This window comes from Bos grunniens, chromosome 26 (assembly GCF_055505025.1).
Source record: "Bos grunniens cultivar Pamir isolate PY7600 chromosome 26, Bosgru_T2T1.0, whole genome shotgun sequence".
Taxonomy (NCBI): Eukaryota; Metazoa; Chordata; class Mammalia; order Artiodactyla; family Bovidae; genus Bos; species Bos grunniens.
This window is the reverse complement of record NC_141190.1, coordinates 33676789-33697949: the sequence shown is the minus strand read 5'-3', so window position 1 is coordinate 33697949 and position 21161 is coordinate 33676789. Positions and strand designations below refer to the sequence as shown.

General features: G+C 43.6%; 1 long non-coding RNA gene across 1 annotated transcript; it reads right to left on the bottom strand.

Moving 5' to 3' along the window:
* Positions 1-17793: 17793 nt before the first annotated feature.
* On the bottom strand, positions 17794-20840 carry LOC147344349 (uncharacterized). The gene is made up of 2 exons (XR_015155899.1): positions 20617-20840; positions 17794-18523 (listed from the first exon to the last, which is right to left on the bottom strand). It is a non-coding gene; the product is annotated as an uncharacterized LOC147344349 (long non-coding RNA).
* Between the last annotated feature and the right edge of the window lie 321 nt (positions 20841-21161).

The window sequence follows — 21161 nt, the reverse complement described above, 5'->3', positions numbered from 1 at the left end:
CAGACACTGTTCACAAGACATCTCTCTTACGGAGACACCAAGGCAGACTCCTAAAGGTTCATCTTGTTTGTCCCCTTCCAACCCTACCACCAGCACAATCCGCCTAGGCCTCAAATCTGACCACATCACCCTACTGTTCCGAGAGTCAGAGCTCCTGTGCATCCACTCAGTTAAATGCAAGCTCCCCAGCCTGGCAGACAAGGCCCTACGGACTGCTCCTTCCTTGCACTGATGCTTCTTCAGTCTTCTCTCTCCACTTTGTACTTCACACTCTGGCAACACCAAAGTGCCTGTAGCCCTCGCTGCCATGTGCCCCGTGATTTCCCATCTCTGTCTCCTTGTTCATCCAGAATCTTCTACCATTCTTTGCTGCACTAATTCAAGCTCTTGGCCAAATTCCTGAACCCTCCTCCGAGGAACACTGGCTCAGTGAGATGCTGAATATTTGGCTCCATGAAATAAAGGATCTCATGGTCAGAAATGTATGGAAAGTACTGAGTTAGCAGAGGTGAAGTGGGCTTTCTATTATTTTGCAGACCTTCTCAGAGCCTTGACTCTGCTTTGCTCAGAGTGCTAACATGCACTGAGGATCTTCAGGATCAAACCACATTTGATCACAGGATCCTGTTTGTCTCAAATACTTATTGCCATCTGTCGTTTCTGGAAATGTAGTTAAGGAAAACTATCCGGGAAGTAACTGATTCTACAACTTTGAACAGACAAGTTAATTTGTACATTCAAAGAACATTTATTATTGTGTCAACCTGATAAAAATGGAGGCTATGAGCAAGCTTAAAGCCTTATCTGACAAAAGACTATTTTCTAGAATATATTTTAAAAAATCTCAAATCACAACTGCAAAAACCTACATAATCCAATTATAAAATGGGCAAAAAAGATGAACAGACATTTCACCAAAGAGGTTATCCAGATGGCAAATAAAAACACATGAAGAAAATATTTAATATTTTCCATTAGGGAATTGCAAATTAAAACTACAGTGAGACATCACTGTAGACCTACCAGAATGGCTAAAATTTTAAAAATGACAACATCAAAAGCTGGAGAGGATGTAGAGAAACTGGATCATTTATCCATTGCTGGATATATAATATATATATATATATGGATATATATACTATATATCCATTGCTGGAATATAAAAGGGTACCTCCACTTTGGGAAATAGTTGAAAGTTTTTTATACAACTATTCATGCAATCACCACATGACCCAGCAGTTGTACTCTCGGGCATTTGTCCCAGAAAAAATGAAAACCTACATTCACAAAAAAACCTCCATGTGAAAGGGGCTTATTTATTAAGCCCCAAACCTGGAAACAGACCAGATGCCTTTGAATGAGTGAACAGTTTGTTTAAATTGTGGTACATTCATACCATGGAGTACTACTCAGCAAGAAAAAGGGACTATTAATAAACACAACAGCTTGGATTGAATCTCCAGGGAATTATGTGGAGTTAAGAAAGTCAATCCCCAAAGGTCATATACTATATGGTTCCATTTATATAAAGTTTTTGAAACGACAAAATTATAGAAGTAGAGAATACATTAGTGGTTGCTAGAGATTTGCATGAGGGGTAGAGGGCAAGAGGGAGGTGAATGGATGTGGTTATAAAAGGGCAAAAGAGAGATCCTTGGGGCGGTAGAAATGTTCTGTATCTTGACTGTGGTTGTGGTTATGGAAACACACATGTGATGAAATTGAATAGAACTTTGTGTAGAGTTTCCGTTTTGCAGGATGAAGAGTTCTGGAGATGGATTGCATGACAACATCAACACGTTTTATACTGAGATGTGCACTTAAAACGGAGAAGGCAATGGCACCCCACTCTAGTAGGAGTGGAAAATCCCTGGAAAATCCCATGGATGGAGGAGCCCGGTGCGCTGCAGTCCATGGGGTCGCACAGAGTCGGACACGACTGAAGTGACTTAGCAGCAGCAGCAGCAGCAGTGTACTTAAAAATTGTTAAGTTGGTAAATTTTATATGATGTGTATTTTACTAAATGAAAAAAAATTTTTTAATGCATGGAACTAAATACACACACATACTAGAGCATAAGTGAAACTGGAGAAATTTGAATAAGATCTCTAAATACATCCATCTCAATATCTTAGATGTGACTTTGTACTATAATTTTACAAGATGTTACCATGGGAGGAAACCAGGTAAAGAATACATGAAATTTCTCTATATTAATATTTTTTTTACAACTGCATGAAGGTCTACAGTTATATTAAAATAAAAAGTTTATTTTAAAAATCTGCTGTCTCAAACTAAACAACCTCTACCAACTTTTATATCATCTTCTAAGGACATTGCTATTTTTGCTCTTGTATAAATGTCTGGTGTACTTTTTTAAATAAATTAATTTTTTATTGAAGGCTAGTTGATTTACAATGCTGTGTTAGTTTTTGGTGTGCACCAAAGTGATTCAGTTATGTATACATATATATATTATTTTTCAGATTCTTTTGCATTATAGGTTATTACAAGATATTGAATATAGTTCCCAGTAGGACCTAGTTATTTATCTATTTTATATATAAAAGTGTGTGTTAATCCTAAAATCCTAATTTATCCCTCCCCTCCCACCTTTCCCCTTTGGTAACCATAAGTTTGTTTTTAAAGTCTGTGAATCTGTTTTGTAAATAAGTTCATCTGTATCATTTTTTTTACTTCCACATAGAAGTGATACTATAAGATATTTGTCTTTCCCTATCTGACTTCATTTAGTATGATAATCTCTAGATCCATCCATGTTGTTGCAAATGGCATTATTCATTCTTTTTTATGGCTCGTTAATACTCCATTGTGTATATATATACATATATGTATTTATGTATACCACATCTTCTTTATCCACTCATCTGTCAATGGCCATCATTTAGGTTGCTTCCATGCCTTGGCTATTGCAAAAAGTGCTGCCATAAACATTGGGGTACACGTGTCTTTCTGAATTAGAGTTTTCTCCAGATACGTTTCCAGGAGTGGGCTTTCTGGATCACATGGTAAGTCTATTTCTAATTTTTAAAGGAACCTCCATACTGTTCTCCACAATGGCTGTACCACTTGACATTCCCATCAACAGTGTAGGAGGGTTTCCTTTTCTCCATACCCTTCTCTGGTGCCCTTTTTTAAATCGCATATTGTGTGTTCTTACTCTTAGAGTCCACAGGGTACATTTCATACAAGTTAATGTATGTTACATGAATTCACAATGATTTTTTAAAACTACACACATATACACGCATTACCACATAGTGGGCAATATTAGCACATAGCATTAGATCCAAGACCGTAAGAAGGGAAGCACAAAGTGGAAAACAAAATAGCATATTCCTTGAACTTGACTGTGATTCTGCTTGATGGAGTGGGAAGCAGGGGGGTAGGGGGTGGGGAGAAGGAGGCAATGTGAGACTCCCAGAGTTATCTTGTCATGTAAGATGGCTGAGGAGTCAACTTGGCATTCCTTACAGGAAGCAGCCAGTTCCAACTTGAAATTTCAGAGGCACTCAAACTGAAATCCATGAGGAGTGTTTTGCAGTTGGAAAGAAGGCACACCAAAGTGAATTGGTAGTGACTTTTATTTTCCCAAGGAAAAGAAAAGTGGGGGAGAGAGGATTGAGCCAAGCCAGAGGCAACCTGAGAGTTTAGGAAGTCTGTCCCCAAGGTAGGGCGTTATACTCCTGGGAGACTGAACATACAGACAGACAACAGCCAGACCAGACATGAAAATGGAGCTTTGACCCACAATCTGCAGCACCCGTTCATCTAGGACAAACAGCCCAGGAAGCCAGCCTGCAATGAATCAGACTTGTGGGAAGCCAGATTGCTATCTCCAGTGATAATCCTGGAAGCTAAACAATAACTTCTGTGACAGTCTGCCTTAGATAATCAGGATTTGATTAGTAACTGATGGCTTCCCTCATTTTTGACTCTGTTTCCAACTCAGGACCAACCAGAGAAAGCCAAATATGCATGCTTCACTCATCACATAGGATAGGATGCCCCGCCTTCTATTTATCTGCCTTCAGCACACCCAGGCTAACAGCCTCCAACCAGGGCACATGTGAAGCTTCCTTATTTTCCCATTTTAAAGCTCATCCAACCCTCTGCCAGCTTTGGAGCCTCTGTCAAAACACAAGTGATGGTGGCTGACACCCTCTCTATAGCAAGCTCTGAAGTCTTTGCTTTTCTCATTTGGTTAGTCTTCGCTTATTTTCACACATCTTTCTAAATATTTGTGGAATAAACAATTCCAAGCAACCAATGGTATCACCTACTCTCCCCACATCTGTTTCCAGTGGCACCAGCTGGTAAACGGGTAACTGACAGGTGCTCCCACTTCTCTGCTTTACAGCCAGAGGTCCCTTTGCAGGCTCCATCCTGGGTGTGCCATGATGGGTTCCCGAGGTCTTGAGCAGGCCTGACAGGGGCCTAAGATGCACTGGTTGGGCCTGAGTGTTTTTTTATGGCTGGCATCCATTCTGATTGCTTGAGGCCCCTGACTCAATACAGCACTGTGTTTCTTACTCATAAAACTGCAGTGGGCTGGTTTCTAATCCCAGCACTGGCCAGCGGGGCAAGCCACACCCCTCCCTGGTCCTACCTCTGCTGCTGTAATACGAGGATGGGGCTCATTAATGTCTTCGATCCCCACTGAATCTAATCCAGCTGAACCTCTTCTCCATTGCCACACAGCCCTCACAGGTTGGACATTATAGAAATCTCAAAAGGATCACCAGTGGGCTTACCCTTGCAGAAGGAGGGTGAACCAGGCTAGTGGCATTTGTACTGCTTGGCCAGAGAGAGGCAAATCCAGGATGGAATCAAGGCCCTGTTTTCCTACACTCGACCTGCTGTTCCATTTAAGCCCCACCAACTTTTGAGTTCCTGCACCCTTGGTTATAATTCACGCCCACAGACTTGATTCCCCGGGGAACAGGTTTTTAAATGTTGAATGAATCCAGAGTTCACATCTGTTGCCTGAATGCGACATGGTGTAAGACTTTTTTTTTTTTTTTTTCTTTTGGTAGCATCGCCCCTCCTTTAGAAAGTCACTCTCATTGAGTGGCTTAAAAACAAAACAAAACAAAATCCTCACTCCCACTCAGAGGCCTCAGTCCTGGGGAGCCAGAGCAGAGGAGAGATTGTCACCTCCCAAGTTCAGCAATAAAAATGACTTTCTCCTTTCAGCTGCTGTTCCCTGATGTGACTGTGATCAGTATCAAATGCTCGGTAGCAAGGATTTCTATGTAGCCTCCTCAGCTAAAATAGATTGAACCTGCCCGCTGCTCTTTGTGTGGGAACAATGGATGTGACAATGAGGAGCTGCTATATTGTTCATGCCTGAATAGTCCCGATTCCAGATATTTGTTGTTGGCCCTGTAGATTACCCGCAAAGAATGTCCAGCTCCCCCGGCTGAGAAAGGTTATGCTACCTTTGAGCAGTCCAGGCTGCTCCATGGTAATGAATCAATAGGGGCCTGCAATTAACGAAGTCTCATTGCAAAATGGTAGGGAGTCCCCTTGTGAAATAGGGTCTGTTTTTACCTCCAGCTTAATTGCACAGCCTAGGATATCTCCAGTTTGAATGTGTCAACTTTGTGTGTGAGCCAGGGTTAGCGGGGCTGGCAGGAAAGGGCAAAGGGTGAAAAGCAAGGTGGCTTTGGGGGCTTACTTGGGCAAGCTCCGGGAGAAATGAAACCCATATGTGTGGTTATTAGCATGTGACTTGGAACCAGGCAAACAACAGAGGCAGGCTGGAAGGGCAAGAACATCCTCTGAGTTTCCCAGCCCCAATTTTTCAATTTGGGCAAAATCTGAATCACTAGGGATTCCTGCTATGCGGCTGCAGACTGAATCTTTGGCTCATGGCTACTGCATGGTGGTGCTGGTGGGAAAAAGAAAAACCCTCACAGACTTTGGATCCAGCACATCTGAATCTCAGTCATTGCTCTACTGTTTACCAGCTGTGTGAACTTAGGCAAACTGCTTAACCTCTCTGAGCATCCTCTGTCTCCTCTGTCAAACGGGGGTATATCATCACCTTCCTGCAGGGCTCCCATAAAAAAAAGCACATTCCCCTAGTGGGCATTTGGGCTTGCCTGGTGGCTCAGATGGTAGAGAATCTGCCTGCACTGCAGGAGACCTAGGTTCAATCCCTGGATTGGGACGATCCCCTAGGGAAGTAAAAGGCTACACACTCCAGTATTCTTGATTGGAGAATTCCATGGACAGAGGAGCCTGGTGGGCTACAGTCCAGGAGTCAAAGAGTTGGACATGATTCAGTGACTTTCACTTAACTTCGGTGGGCATTCAATAAACGGGTGAGACAAATATTGCTAGTTTCTCTATATCTATCCTCCCTTTCTTCCTTACAAACAGAATCTCAAGTTTCTTTGGAGCAGCAGTATTCAACTGAGAAAATCTCAATTTCTCAGTGTCCCTTGAGGTTGGAGTGGCCAATTTACATTGTTCTGGTCAATCAAAAGTGGACGTCCGTTGGATGGGGCTTCCTGGAAAGCTAATTTTTTTTCTTGATTAAAAAACAGACAGACTTCACAAAGTTTTTCCCTTTTTCCCTATCCTTTCCTTCTTTTCTGGAAAGCAGTCACAATGGCTGGAAGTGTGGGAGCCTTCTTGTAAACATGAGGACAAGTTGGGAATGACACGGAAGAATAGAGGTGAAGAGAAGGATTGAGGAGGCACTGAAGCAGCTGTATTGGGTCTTGCTCAGGACTTCTGGTCCAGTGAGAACAATAAATCCTTGTTCACTTAAGTCCCATTTCTTGAAATTTCTCTTTCATGCAGCTGAGAACAATCGCTAGGCAGGCAAAACAAACCCTTGGAAACTTTCTAGGAGACTGACAAAAGGAAGGAGAAATACACTGGCAGACAAGCCACCCAGTCTCTGTTTTATCATGACCTCACCACCGTTTCCTGTATCTGCCATCCATGTACTCGAGCTTCATATTTACATAAGTTTCCTTGCGTGCTGAGTGCTAAGTTGCTTCAGTTGTGTCTGACTCTTTGCGGCAATGTGGACTGTAGCCCACCAGGCTCCTCCGTCCGTGGAATTCTCCAGGCAAGAATACCAGAGTGGGTTGCCGTGCCCTCCTCCAGGGGATCTTCCCTACCCAGGGATCAAACCCACATCTCTTGAGGCTCCTGCATTGCAGGCAGATTCTTTATGGCTGAACCACCAGGGAGCCCCATAAGCTTCCTTGCTTACTATTAAATCAAGGCTTCTGGGAAAATGGAGCTAAATTAAGGGAGATCAGAAGCAGAGATAGTCATGGTACTGTATAAAAATACCTGTTTGCATCACATAAGATAGTGGAGTTAGTCAACTCCAAGAAAAAAGGCAGTTTCTAAATGAAAAAAACTGCCATGGCCACCCTGCTGAGCACAGGAAGTAAACATGGGAACCAGTAGGTCCCCAATAATAATGGCAATAAGATTTTAAAAGCTTCATCCCTAATAAAGAAGCCTTTGCTGAATTCTCACCGCCTGAACAAAGAGCCAAGAATACTGGGCTCATCCAAAGAGACTTAACAAAAAGTTGGGGGCAGTATAGACATGTCTTAGTCGGATTGGGATGGGGCCCCTTGACTCAGAGGGAGAGCTAAGAGGGAGCCTTCTGGTGACCTTTGAAGGTCAAGCCACTGGCCTACCGCTCTGGGCAGTGTAGTTTAGAGGCTACTTCTCTAGCAAAAGAGTGGAGTAAAATGAGTCGCAAATGAGCTAATCACCATTAATGTTTCAGCTGAAACTGCCAGTCTGACATCCCTCCTAATGGCTGACAAATGTCAGGGTGACTTGTGTGCTTTTTTTGTTAATTGAATTGGTTAATTAGGTCCCAGAGGCCTAGCTGCTAATTATGAGCTACAGCCGAATATGAACTTAAGAAAAAAAAGATGCAAGGAAGTTAAAACAAAAGAGAAAACACACATACACACACACACACACACACACACACACACGATTCCTTTGTATTCTTTACAATCTGTACTATTACCTTCCCTTAATTTTTGACCTGCCACATGTTACTACTTTCTTGATGTGCTCAAAACAATTTTAAAAGAGAGCAAGGAAAACTCCAATTCTGCCTCTTTCCATGAGGAGCATCTGCTCAATCAGTATTTCGTTCATTAATTTTCTGCCAATTAGCAAGAAAAAAAAAAAAAGACAGGCAAAGGGGAGAAAGAGTCCAGATTTCTAGCCTAACGCATTACCTTGTGAAGATGGTGTCTGCAGAAGGGACATGTTGTCTCCTGTTTGGGGAAAGAGACTGCAAGGGTCTACCAGACCCAGCAGACTTGTCGATGTTTAAGAAAACTTTCCCAGAATTTTCTAGAACAGGCTCCAGATGCAGAGCAATCTATCCTGTCCCGTTCAGGAATATCTTTAAAGGTAAATAAAGTGCCTTGTAACTCATGGAGGACCTGAGAAATTTAGTGCTGAAGGCGAGAGAAGTAGCTCTCCACTCTCGCCCACAAATTCCTGGCATTGTCTTTGTTTTTTTGCATCCAATTAGGGGAGAACATTAAAGGAAGTTGAAAGTTCCGGCTTCCTGACTCCAGTTCACACTACTCCTGGGAGCTGGCAGACCCCAAATATCTGATAAGCTAGTCCAGCATCCTTTGGCTGGTGGGGGGGAGGAGGAGAAACAGGGCTGAAGGCACACTGAGCTGGGGAGGGAAAGGGGAGGAACTCAAAGAACCTTTGTGGCAGAATAAGAGTCTTCCAGCCCCTGAGGTTCTGGCAAAGATATCTGGATGGGGAGAAGCTGCCCAGGACTGCACTCTCAGCCTCATTCTTGGATTGGCAGAGCCTGGGAAAGCATGTGGCCAGGAGCTTGAGGACTTGAAGAATGTGTTTGACCCAGACACTGCTTGGAGCATCTTCCCTGGCAGATTCAGGTGCATTTGACTCACATTCCCCATCCTACAATCTGCCCTCCAATTTCAGCTGCCAAGTCCAGAGCACTCCTCCCAGTTTCTTCCAGTTCCCAGCCTTCGCCCTGTTATATCCTGTGCATCTGCTCCTGGGGGTGATCCCTCAGGATGGCACCAAGCCAGTTTCCAGGCTCCTCTGTTCATAGAATTCTCCAGGCAGGAATACTGGAGTGGGTAGTCATTCCCTTCCCTAGGGGATCTTCCTGACCCAGGGATTGAACCTGGGTCTCCTATGTTGCAACAGATTCTTCACTGTCTGAGCCACCAGGGAAGCTCCTTAACACTTGCCCCATTCCACAGTCTGCCCTCCAGGCTCAGCCGCAAGTCCAGAGTGTGTGTGTGTGTTCAGTACCTCAGTCATGTCTGACTCTAAGTTCAGAGCACTCCTCCCAGTTTCTTCTAGTTCCCAGCCTTTGCCCTGTGCATCTGCTCCCAGGGGGTGATGCCTCAGGATGGCTCCAAGCCAGTTTTTGGCCCCTTGATATTCCCAAGTCCTTGGATCAGAAAGGCTCTAGCTTCCCTGAAGACTTGAGAGGGAGGAGCCACACCCAGCACAGAACCTCTGCCTTCTGCAAGGCTCTCCTTCCAAAGCCCCAGCACCTTTTTAAACTCCTCTCCGATCTTCTAAGGTCATGGGATTGTAAACTGCCTCACCCACTTCAGGTGGACAATCACTGAGACGTGTGCAAGAAAAGTTCAACATTTGAAAAAAAAGCTGCATGTTTTACACACGAGTTTCTGCATTTTTACTAGCAAGAGCTTGTGTGTGCATGTGTGCGTGTGTGTGCGTGCGCGCGCGCGCGCGTGTGTGTGTGTGTGGGTGTGTATGTGCCAGCATTACAACAGCATTGACTCTCTGGGTTCATCCTGAGCAAAGCATCTCTGAAGGGTTTTCAGAAAATCATGGTAAAAATCTATGGGGACCTTTGGTGAGCTTGATTTTGCTGGGAGGACAGAAGATTACTTGACCATGGAGCACCCTGGTCAGGACCGTGCAGGACTTTCATCAGCTGAAAGGGATGATCAAATTCCACATCCTGACTTTGATACTTGCTACTTGGGCGACCTTAGCCTAGCCGCTTCATCTTTGAGATGCATGTTTTCAACTCTGAAATGCAAATAATGAGTGCCCGTCTCCTAGGGCTGCTGGGGGGAGTAAAGGAGAGAAGGGGTGAGAGCTGTGAGCACTGCACACCCAGGAAACACCAGCAACCACACTTGGTTTCCTCTCTCACTCTATCCTTTCAAAGCCTAACATCCGCATAAACATGGCAACACCAGGAACTTACCATCAGTGTCTTTTACTTCATTTGCTTTGCTTACCACAAGCTTCTCACATGGCTTGGATGGTAAAGAATATGCCTGCAATGCAGGAGGTCCAGGTTCTATCCCTGGCTTGGGAAGATCCCCTGGAGAAGGGCATGGCTTACCCATTCCAGAATTCTTGCCTGGAGAATTCCATGGACAGAGGAGCCTGGTGGGCTACAGTCCAGAGGAGCGCAAAGAATCAGACATGACTGAGCGTCTAACACTTCCACTTCACTTTCTTCTTCTGTCTTATCATCAGATGAAAGGGAAGATCATTTGACTACCCTAAAACATAGGGTGATTAAATGTGGCCAAGGAGTGCCCAGGACAAAGGAGGTTCTGGGACATGGGCCTTTCAGGACTCAGAGGAGGAACAGCCCAGGCAAACCAGGATGAGTCGGTCACCCCCTAGAAGGGAGAATTTTAATTGTTTGTTTAGGAGAATCACTGTGGTTGGGGGAGGTCATGATGCCAAACCAGCCAGCAAGTTAACAAACTCAGTAAAAACCTGGGGCTGCTCAGTGCATCAGCAGATGTTAAGTGTGTACATGTGGCTTGGCCGGGTGCTGATGGCAGAGGTCACAGAAACACAGCATTGCTTATCGCACAGGATCAAGGCTGTAGAACTCATGCCCTTGGAAGTTGAAGTCCCGTGTGGGAACTTATTAGAAAGGAAGTCGTGAGTTAACCAAGCTGCTCCCCACAGGTTACATTATGGAACATACATACAAATATATATATGCATATATATACATGCTCTATAATGTATATATTAATATATATGTTCCATAATATATTGGCTTCCCTGATAGCTCAGTTGGTAAAGAATCTGCCTACAATGCAGGAGATCCCGGTTCGATTCCTGGGTCGGGAAGATCCGCTGGAAAAGGGGTAGGCTACCCACCCCATTATTCTTGAGCTTCCCTTCTGACTCAGCTGGTAAAGAATCTGCCTGCAATTCTGGAGACCTGGGTTCAATCCCTGGGTTAGGAAGATCCCCTGGAGAAGGGCAAGGCTACCCACTCCAGTATTCTGGCCTGGAGAATTCCATAGACTGTATAGTCCATGGGATCCCAAAGAGTCAGACACGTAACTATATATATATATATAGGGGTGTGTGTGTGTGTGTGTGTGTGTGTGTAGTGACAGAGAGAGGAGGAGATTTTTTTTTCCTTTATTTTGATACTTGAAGTTTCAAAAAATATTTTTATTTACTTATTTTAAATAAATTAAAAGAAGCTCCTTGGAAGAAAATTTATGACAAACCTAGACAGCATATTAAAAAGCAGAGACATTACTCTGCTAACAAAGGTGTATAGTCAAAGCTATGGTTTTTCTAATAGTCATGTATGGATGTGAGATTTGGGCCAGAAAGAAGGCTGAGTGCCACAGAATGGATGCTTTCAAATTGTAGTGCTGGGGAAGACTCTTGAGTCCCTTAGACTACAAAGAGATCAAACCAGTCAATCCTAAAGGAAATCAACCCTGACTATTCATTGGAAGGACTGATGCTGAAGCTGAAACTCCAATACTTTGGCCACATGATATGAAGAGCTGACTCATTAGAAAAGACCCTGATGCTGGGAAAGATAGAAGGCAGGAGGAGAAGGGGATGACAGAGGACAAGAGGATTCGATGGCATCATCGACTCAGTGGACATGAGTCTGAGCAAGCTCTGGGAGATGGTGAAGGACAGGAAAGCCTGATGTGCTACAGTCCATGGGGTCACAAAGAGTCAGGCATGACTAACAACAATGCAAAAAAATTAATTTTTAAGATTGAAGTACAGTTGATTTATAATGTTTCAGGTATATAGCAAAGTGATTCAGTAACGCATATATATGTATATACATTCTTTTTCAGTTTATTTTCCATTGTAGGTTATTACAAGGTATTGAATCTAGTTCCTTATGCTATACAGTAAGTCCTTGTTGTTTATCGATGAGATATTTAGGTGCCAATAAAACAAAAAACCGCAGGGGCTCGAGGACACTGCTCACCAGAGGCACGACCTAAGAGATGTCAACCACGTTCTCACATCCTGATGCCAGCTCCTGCAGAGTTGCCTTTCTCAACTTGGGTGATTGCTTTGAAATTAAACAGCCAAGGTTGCCTCTTCCAGATTTGCAAAGGACGATGCAAAAAGAAATGAGGGTTATATCTCTCCACAGAAGGAAAGGGGAAATAAACGTCAGGAAGGAGAACTAATCTGCACTGAGCACCTAAAATATGCTGGTCTAAGGGTCACAGAATATTTTCAGAGAATCTTAAATATTAAAAGAGAATAGTTTTGTGATTCAGATTTAATAACTGAGAAAACCGGGGCTCAAGAAGGAATGTAAGTGTTATAAGCTCACTCAGCTAAGAAGTGGCAGACCTGGAAATTGTAATAATGATAATAATTATTATTAATTAAATTGATAATTATTATTTGGTAAAAATAACCAACATAATGGAGCAACAGTTTATATGTATTATGTGTTTCTTAGGTCTAGGTACCAGACTATACACACTTTTTAATGTTTAATCCCATTTAGTCCTGAAACAGCCTTCCAGGTCAGTATCACTATTAAGCCCATTTATCACGAGTAAATTGAGGATTAGAGAGTTTCTATAAACTGCTGGGGGACATCCAGCCAGTAAGTGGCAGCACTGGAGTTTGAACCCACCTCTGTAAACCAGGCTATAAGACATTTGACCCATCTCAGCTTACAAAAACACTTCTGTGCAGGTTATCACATTTGACTTTTGAGACTAATATTTTCTAGATTTAAAAAGTGAGGTCAAGAGAGCTTCTGATTGGTCCCTACTCATATGGCTTTTAACTGTGGGAGAGTCTGCCAGAAAACTGACCCCTGGTCCCAGTACCCCAAGACAATAGTGGGCCAATGTGTCCACTGGGAAAAGAATATTCTTCCAAAATGCTAGCTTTCTTCTCTCTGCTGCAACAGGAAGCTTCTTAGGTAAACAGATCTGCCCCATAGGAGATCACCGGGTGACTCAGAAAGGGAAAGGAGACGGTCATACTAAGAAAGCAAAGCCGGAAGAGCCTCTGCCATCCCAAGCCTCCTCCCCCAGACAGTGCAGCAAGGCCTGGATCTCGCCTGCACGTGCAGTATTGACCTGGTGATATCGACGCACCCCCTGCAGGGTTGCCTTTCCTTATTGATAACCAATGGCAATGCCTAAAGTTCAAACACTGCTGGGCGGCTTTCATGTTTGTAAACAGTATTGATGCGCATAAATAAGGGCCCATCAGCCTGCAGGATTAGACGGGATGGAGGCAGAACATTTGGGAGCTTAAATCCGGAAGCAGCTAATTAAAACCAGAGCTGGGAAGGAAGCCCGAAAGGGTGCCAGGTGATGTCAATGCCTCCGATCCTGGACACTCCCGTACCCCAACTCAGCCTCTCCCAACTCGGTGGCCAATGATGCTGCCTCCTTCTCCTCAGGATGAAACTGGTCCAAGGCTGACTGCCCTTGGTTTACCCCTCACAGAGCCAGGTGGGCCAGTGACCCTGTGGGAATAGCCGCACTAAGAAAACTAGGTAGTCTGTGGGAGAACATAGACATCTGACATCACGTTTTGACCCAGGATATTCTGATGAAGCCTAGAAAATAAATGCTTAAAATTTCAATTAAAAATAAATAAATAAAAGATGTAGTTAACAAGGAATGTGTACACAGCAACACTTCCTCTTTGACTCCAAGAGGTCAGTTTTAAGGACAAGATTGGGTTCAGGGAGAGAGGAAGGCTCAAGGTCAGTTGTCCTCATTACTTTTAATTTTTTTTAAAATCCATTTTCTCCCAAAACAATTAAGAAAATGGTCATAGGATCATACATATCGATAATTACCTTAAATGTAAATGGATTAAAGGCACCAACCAAAAGGCATAGGGTGGGCAGATGAAAATATGTGCATGTATGCACTTCCACTTACCACATCACTCTACTTAACCCCTCAGACTGTACATAGTTATTTTATATAGTTAGGTTAATCATGTTTCCACTGTGGCTTGCAATTGTAAGCATCTTTTGTATTTTGTCTGGCTGTTGATTGTGAAAACTGATAAACATCTCTTACTACTGTGATTATGTAACTATTACTTAATACCATTGTATCATGATTGATCAACAGAAAATAATTGAATTCTATATCATCAATAGAAAAACATGTACTCACTTTTTAAAATCCAGATACATATCAGAATTATCTTGGACTTTTTTAAAAAATACAGATGACCAGGTATTGCTTTTTTTCTCTAAAGCTCCAGGTATGTTTCTAATGAGCAGCCATGTTTAGAAACAATTGGACTATATAATGATCTTTTACTTTTATCTAGTTTGTTTCACTTTTTCTATTTTATATTCAGTGCTCCCATTTCACTTAGTTTATGTTCTCCAATTTCTCCCTCTCTTTTTTTTTTCTTTGATGTTCTTTCTTAAGTCTTTATCAAACATAGTAGAAAAGCCTTTGTATACACATATATACAAAAATAATATGTATAATATATATATTTTAGAAAACTTGTGAATTTTTGTTTAGCTAAAAAAATTATGAAATGTGATTTCATTTGTTTGACTTAGTATAAATAGAATGCTAGATTTCTAATTTTAAAAAATAGATACACAATAAGCAATGAAGATTTAGTGTATAGCACAGGGAACTCTAGTCAATATCTTATAATAACTTATAATGGAAAATAATATGAAAGATAATATATGTGTGTATGTATAACTGAATCACTTTGCTGTGTACCTGAAATGTTGTAAGTCAACTATACTTCAATAAAATATATATATTAAGGAAAAAAGGATGTTTTCTGCATTATGATGGATCAATAGCAAAAAGGTCACATTGAAATGTCCCATCTCAAAACAGCTCTGTCCAAACTGCCACCTCACTCTTGGGCAACCTAAATGTGTGAGGGCAGGTGCTAGTTGTCTTGGGATAAAGAATCTCTTGCCAATTGCTCAGGAGAAACACCTTAAGAGCTGTCAACAGCAGGGAGGTAACTCATGTTTTTTTGGTGCCACACTTTCTCCTTTTCACCATCCTTAGCGAGGCTTCATTCAAAGCCAATAAAAATAACAGCTAATATTTATTCAGCACTTACTGTGTGCCAGGCATTATCTTAAGCACTTTACCTACATAAGCTTCTTTAATTTTCATGACAACCCTAAGAGAGGAAGCTGAAGTACAAAGAGATCATGTTATTGCCACAATGACTTTATTTCCCCAAGCAATCTTGGAAGGGAAATAATGTTAGTCCCACTTTTGAGATGAAGAACAGAAGCCTAGGGGTAAAAATGACTTTTCACAGTGAGAGGCAGACACCTACCAGAGCATCGTTTTGAGTGCACCTAGATGCCTTGCTTTTGTAGAGCAGCATGTGGGAGCCATGTTTTGTCCCCAGACACCATTCACCATTATCATGGGCCAGTCACAGCCCAACATGCTTCCAGAAGCATTGTATTGGATTTAAGAAAAGGTAAGGTAAGATAGCCCCAACATTGGGCTATCATGAAGAACAATGCCATCAAATGCTGTAAAGATGTCCTAGGCTATTGCCCGGATGAGAGGAGTTTCCCCTAAAACAGATTCCAAGGCTGCCTTTTTCTTAGCTGGTCCCAGCAAAGGTACCCTCTGCTGGCTCAAGTGACAGGGGATCTGAATTGTGCAAAAGCACCTAAGATTTCTGGGAGCTACAGAGGGAAAGGGGAGGGAGGGTGAGTGCATGTGAGTAAGAAGGATCATGTTCCTGGTTTTAGGTTAGCTCCAGGACTGGAATGCTTAACTCATGTGGTTTTTCAAGATTAATCATAAGTTACAACAAGCTACTTCCCCTTGGGGTATTTCATTTGCATCATTTTCTCTCCCAGAGGGTTGAAGGAAGAAAAAAATATCCGCTGCACAGCTTTGGAAATTAGCTGCTTGTCACTCACTCGCTTGGAATGGGATTTGGATCTCATGGCCTTCGCTCCAGAGCTCTGGACCAGCTCCCCATTAAGCAAGAGGCGTACAGCTGGAAAAGACACTGCTGCCAAGACGCTCAGAGCGAAGAAAGCCAGTTGTGGGCAGCTCAGCAGTAACATGAGCCCCAGCTTCCGAGTGCCATCATTTATCTGCAGGTCCCCAGGCACTTCAAAACTAGGCACTCAGCCTGCCATATGCATTTGAGCTTCAGGAAGGAGCCTGCATGCCCCATTCTCCAAGGAGATGAGAGATCGTGGTTGAATCTTGGGGGAGAGAGTTTTAGGTGAGGTATTCAGGGTCCTTAGCTGTCCAGGTAGGGCAGCTGCCTGGAAACTGACCTGGCTGGGAGGTTGCTGACTGCCTTTCAGAAGGGCAACCCAGGATCCCTTTCTGTATTATACAGACTGGCCAAGTGAACCCAGATTCGAAAGAGTCAGTGTCACGGTGGAGCATGTGGGGAGTGGAACATGTTCCCAAGGCACAAAGTCCACACCATCTGAAGGAGGACCTCAGCCAAAATCTGGGAGTGGAGGGTCATCAGAGCCCAAGATACAAGGCTGATAATCAGAGCAGCAAATTCAGAGTGGTGGGAAAACTGGAACAGAAAACCAGGAAGGCAGACAGAAGTGTGTCCCATGGGCACGGCCTGCACCGGGCATGGCCAGGGCCAGACATGGCGAGATCGGTTTAAGGTTGGGCTCCCCCACGGGAGGTCTAGGGTAGCACAGTTCCACAGAAGACCACACCTTCTGGCTAATTAAGACTGAATATGCTGCCTGACTTAGGTGGACTGATTCACGAAGAGAACTGGTGTTGGTATCTGGAGAGATGAACCCAACCAGGTGCCTCCAGGCCTGCCAAGATCCCAAGTGCCACTTCCTGGGGTGCTCACTGAGGTGTTACCACCAAGTGATGAAATGGATCAGAAGTTTAACCAACAAAGTGGCATCCCCAGGAAGCAATATGCTCGACTGTGTAGCCAGAAGGAGCTCTATTTACTTCAGCAAAGCCAATCACTCTAGAAAATCATTCATTACTTTATTACTAAGTGTCTCAACTTCTGATTTCCTTTGCTCACCTAGGACTTATTTCTGATTACGTTTTGACCATTGGTAAACCCAAAATCCTCCAGAAAATTCTTCCTTGGAAAACTGTAACCGTTTTTTTTATTATTATTATTTTTATTTTTAATTGGTGGAAAAAAGTATACTGCTCTAGTCCATGATTGGAATTATTTGATTTTGTACTCAGAGTGGGCTAATCAGGGCTAATATGAAAAAGAGAGCTGTGTGCTAAAATAGGAAGCAGAGACCACCGATAGCAGGCCACTTCAATTATCTTCTAGGAGAGCAAATGTTTCATGCAGGGCAGGAGGTTTAGGTCTTGTGCACAGAGGGTACATGTATGCAATGGAAGTCACATTACTCAGCCATGAGAAGAAGGAAATAAGGCCGCTTATGGCAACTGGATGGACCTAGAGATTGTCGTACTGAATGAAATAAGTCAGACAGAGAAAGTCAAATATCAGATGACATTGCTTATATGTAGAATCTAAAAAATCAAAACAAATAGAGTCACAGATGAAGAAAACAACCTTACAGTCATGGGGGGAAGGGAGAAGGAATCAATTGGGAGATTGGGATTGACATATATGCAGTACCATACATAAAGTAGATAACAAGGAGCTGCTGTAGAGCATGGGGAACTCTACTCAGTACTGTGTTATGACCCATATGGGAAAAGAACCTAAGAAAGCGTGGATGCCTGTACATGCATAGCTGATTCACTTCGCTGTACAGCAGAAACTAGCACAACATTTTAAAATCAACTATACTCCAATTATAAAATTTTTTAAAAGTAAGAAACTAACACAATACTGTAAATCAACTACACTCCAATAAAACATTTTTAAAAATAGAAAATACACTTCATCAGTTAAAAGAGGCTAGGTTTGGGGGAACATACAACCCCATGATGTCTATGGCTTGCAGCCATGAAGGTTTGCTTCTCGTTCAGGCTGTGTGTCCACTCTGAGCTCACTGCCTTTCTGCTCCATGCTGAATGCTCCAGGGGACCCGGGCAGGTGATGAAGCAGCCTCTGGCTGGAACTTGGACAACTTTATGGCAGAAGGAAGAGACATATGGCAGGTCACTCAGAGCTCTTAGAGCTTCTTCTTGGACAGAGCTCACCTTTCACTGGCCCAGGGAAGTCACCTGGCCCAGTATGAAGTTGAGGCAGGAATGTGTAATCCTCCTGCAGAGAGGGGCCGTTGCACGAAGAGGCACTGAATATGAGTTCAACCCACCATGGGAGCATAAGCTTCTAACATATTTCTGAGAGAACCAGCTTTATGTGACTTTGGGTGGTCATTTTATTTCTCTAGCCCTCAGCCTTTTCATTGAGTAAATGGGAATTGTAACACTTACCCTCTCTTCCTTACAGGGCCATGGAGAAAATTAACCACGCGATTAAATATGAAATTGCTTGATGAATGATTCTTAAAACACCCCAGGGACAAAGGGCATACATTGACCATATTTGGGATATAAATTGCAGTTTATGTCAAAAGCAAAGACTGGTGGCCAGTGACAAATCATGTCTTTCCCCTGAGCTGTTGGAAAGGAAGGCAGCCTGGTAGGTGAGTGGGTTCAATAAGGCAGTGCCCATAAGTGTACCCTAGATAGTTGGGAGGACTGGGGAGGGAGAGGCCATCTTGCTGGCACATTAGTCTACTCACTGTAATGGAATTTTTACTTTAAACAACTCTTTTATCCACCTGCCTTCCTGGTGACCTGGTTGCTGCTGCTACTGCTAAGTCACTTCAGTCGTGTCCGACTCTGTGTGACCCCATAGACGGCAGCCCACCAGGCTCCCCCGTTCCTGGGATTCTCCAGGCAAGAACACTAGAGTGGGTTGCCATTTCCTTCTCCAGTGCATGAAAGTGAAAAGTGAAAGTGAAGTCACTGAGTCGTGTCCGACCCTCAGCGATTCCATAGACTGTAGCCCACCAGGCTCCTCTGTCCATGGGATTTTCCAGGCAGGAGTACTGGAGTGGGGTGCCATTGCCTTCTCAGTGACCTGGTTAGTGCAGGTCTAAGCACTGATCCACATTAAAGGGATGTAAATGCAATAGGATGCGTGCATGCTAAGTTGCTTCAGTCGTGTCCACCTCTTTGCAACCCTATGGACTGTAGCCTGCTAGGCTTCTCTGTCCATGGGATTCTCCAGGCAAGAATACTGGAGTGGGTTGCCATGCCCTGTTCCAGGGGATCTTTGTGATCAAATTCAGATCTCCTGCATTGCAGGCAGATTATGGCTGTGCCACTGGGGAAGCAAAATATCATTGGATTGCTACCTGCATTTTGTAGCTAAGGAAACAAGACGTTCAAGGTCACACAATAAGTAAACACACAGCTTCTCCTTTAAGCACTTACATACAGTAATATTTAATCCTTGCAACAACTGTATGAGGCAGGAGCTATAACTATGCCCATTTCACAGATGAGGAAATTGAGGTTCAGAGAGGCTAAATAATTTGCCCGCTGTCCCACAGCTCATTAGTGGCCAGTATTGGGGGAGCCCTGGGGTTGAGCATCCACAGTTGCACATTTTCCTCCCTACAATTTAACATCTCTGAAATTTGGGTGTGTCTTTAATTGACTGTGTATCATAGCTGAGGAATCAGTATTTTTCTTAGTGGTATATAAAATAACGGGGCTTCTTAAAATTGATGACATCTTAGTTAAAATCAATGTAATAAGAGACTTGCTTTCTTCTTGATCCACCCCTCCCCACTTCCCTTCATCACTTTTGAGATTTAAAAGTGATCCTTCCCCCTGGATGGAGGGGAAATCAGACATAGATCCTATCATCATTCTTTCTTCTTTCCTCCAGCCCTCTAGGTGAAAACACAGGAGACGCTGCTGACAAAAGGTGGCCAGCTCGGGAGCAAGGCAGCACTCAGGCTGTGGACTGCTCCTGGGCAAGATGGGGTATTTGGGAGAGAGGGGTGCTATCCAGCCAGCATTTCCAGGAGGTCAGAGCCCCAGCCAGATTCCCACACACAGCACCCGTTTGTGAGCCCCAGTGCTGAGAGCAAGCCCATTCCCTGATGTGCAGAGATGAAGCCAGGAAACCCGAGTAGGAACTCAGGGGCAACTGCAGAAGGCACGTCTAAGGCGCTGCAGTTACTGAACAAGACACGAATCTGTGTCCATTTCTTGGGGGGTAAATACAACCACATGTGGCTGAAACCCTCACATCATTTAGTCTGCGCTGACATGAATCCCCTTGGAAGAGTTAGCATTTGGTTAGGTAAACGTTTCCCCTCTCCCTCCCCTCCTCACCTCCCTCGTTCTCCATCAATATCTTGCAGATGTTGGAACAAGCCGCTGACGGACTTCTTTCCCACATTGGAATGCTGGCCTGGGGAACGATGCCGCAGCGCTTTCTGGCCGCCTGCTACCCTCGGCTACAACGGGCCTCCTACACCCTCTTACTTGCGCATCAAGCCTCTGGCTGCTTGCTGCCAAGTATTAAGTGCTTGTTCCACAAACCTGGTGTAGATTATCACTTTGCCGTATAGATGTATCTAATAGAATTAAATAGTTGGCTCCTGACCAGTAACAGATGTGCTACATATAATGCAATAATAATGAGATTGAAACCACCATGTAATATCGAGGGAAGAGTGGAGGGCGACTTGCATTTCTCTAGTTTGAAAGAAAAGGAAAGCAGAGAGGATGGTCATTTATTTGCACCGAATGAGCTGTATCTCTGTGTTACAAACTCTACGAGGAGTGCCTCTTGCAACCCTGTGCACACCCATGAAATGAGAGGCAAATAGGGTAGGAAGGGGGGTGGTTTGTGCTAGAGGAGGATTGGTCCAGCT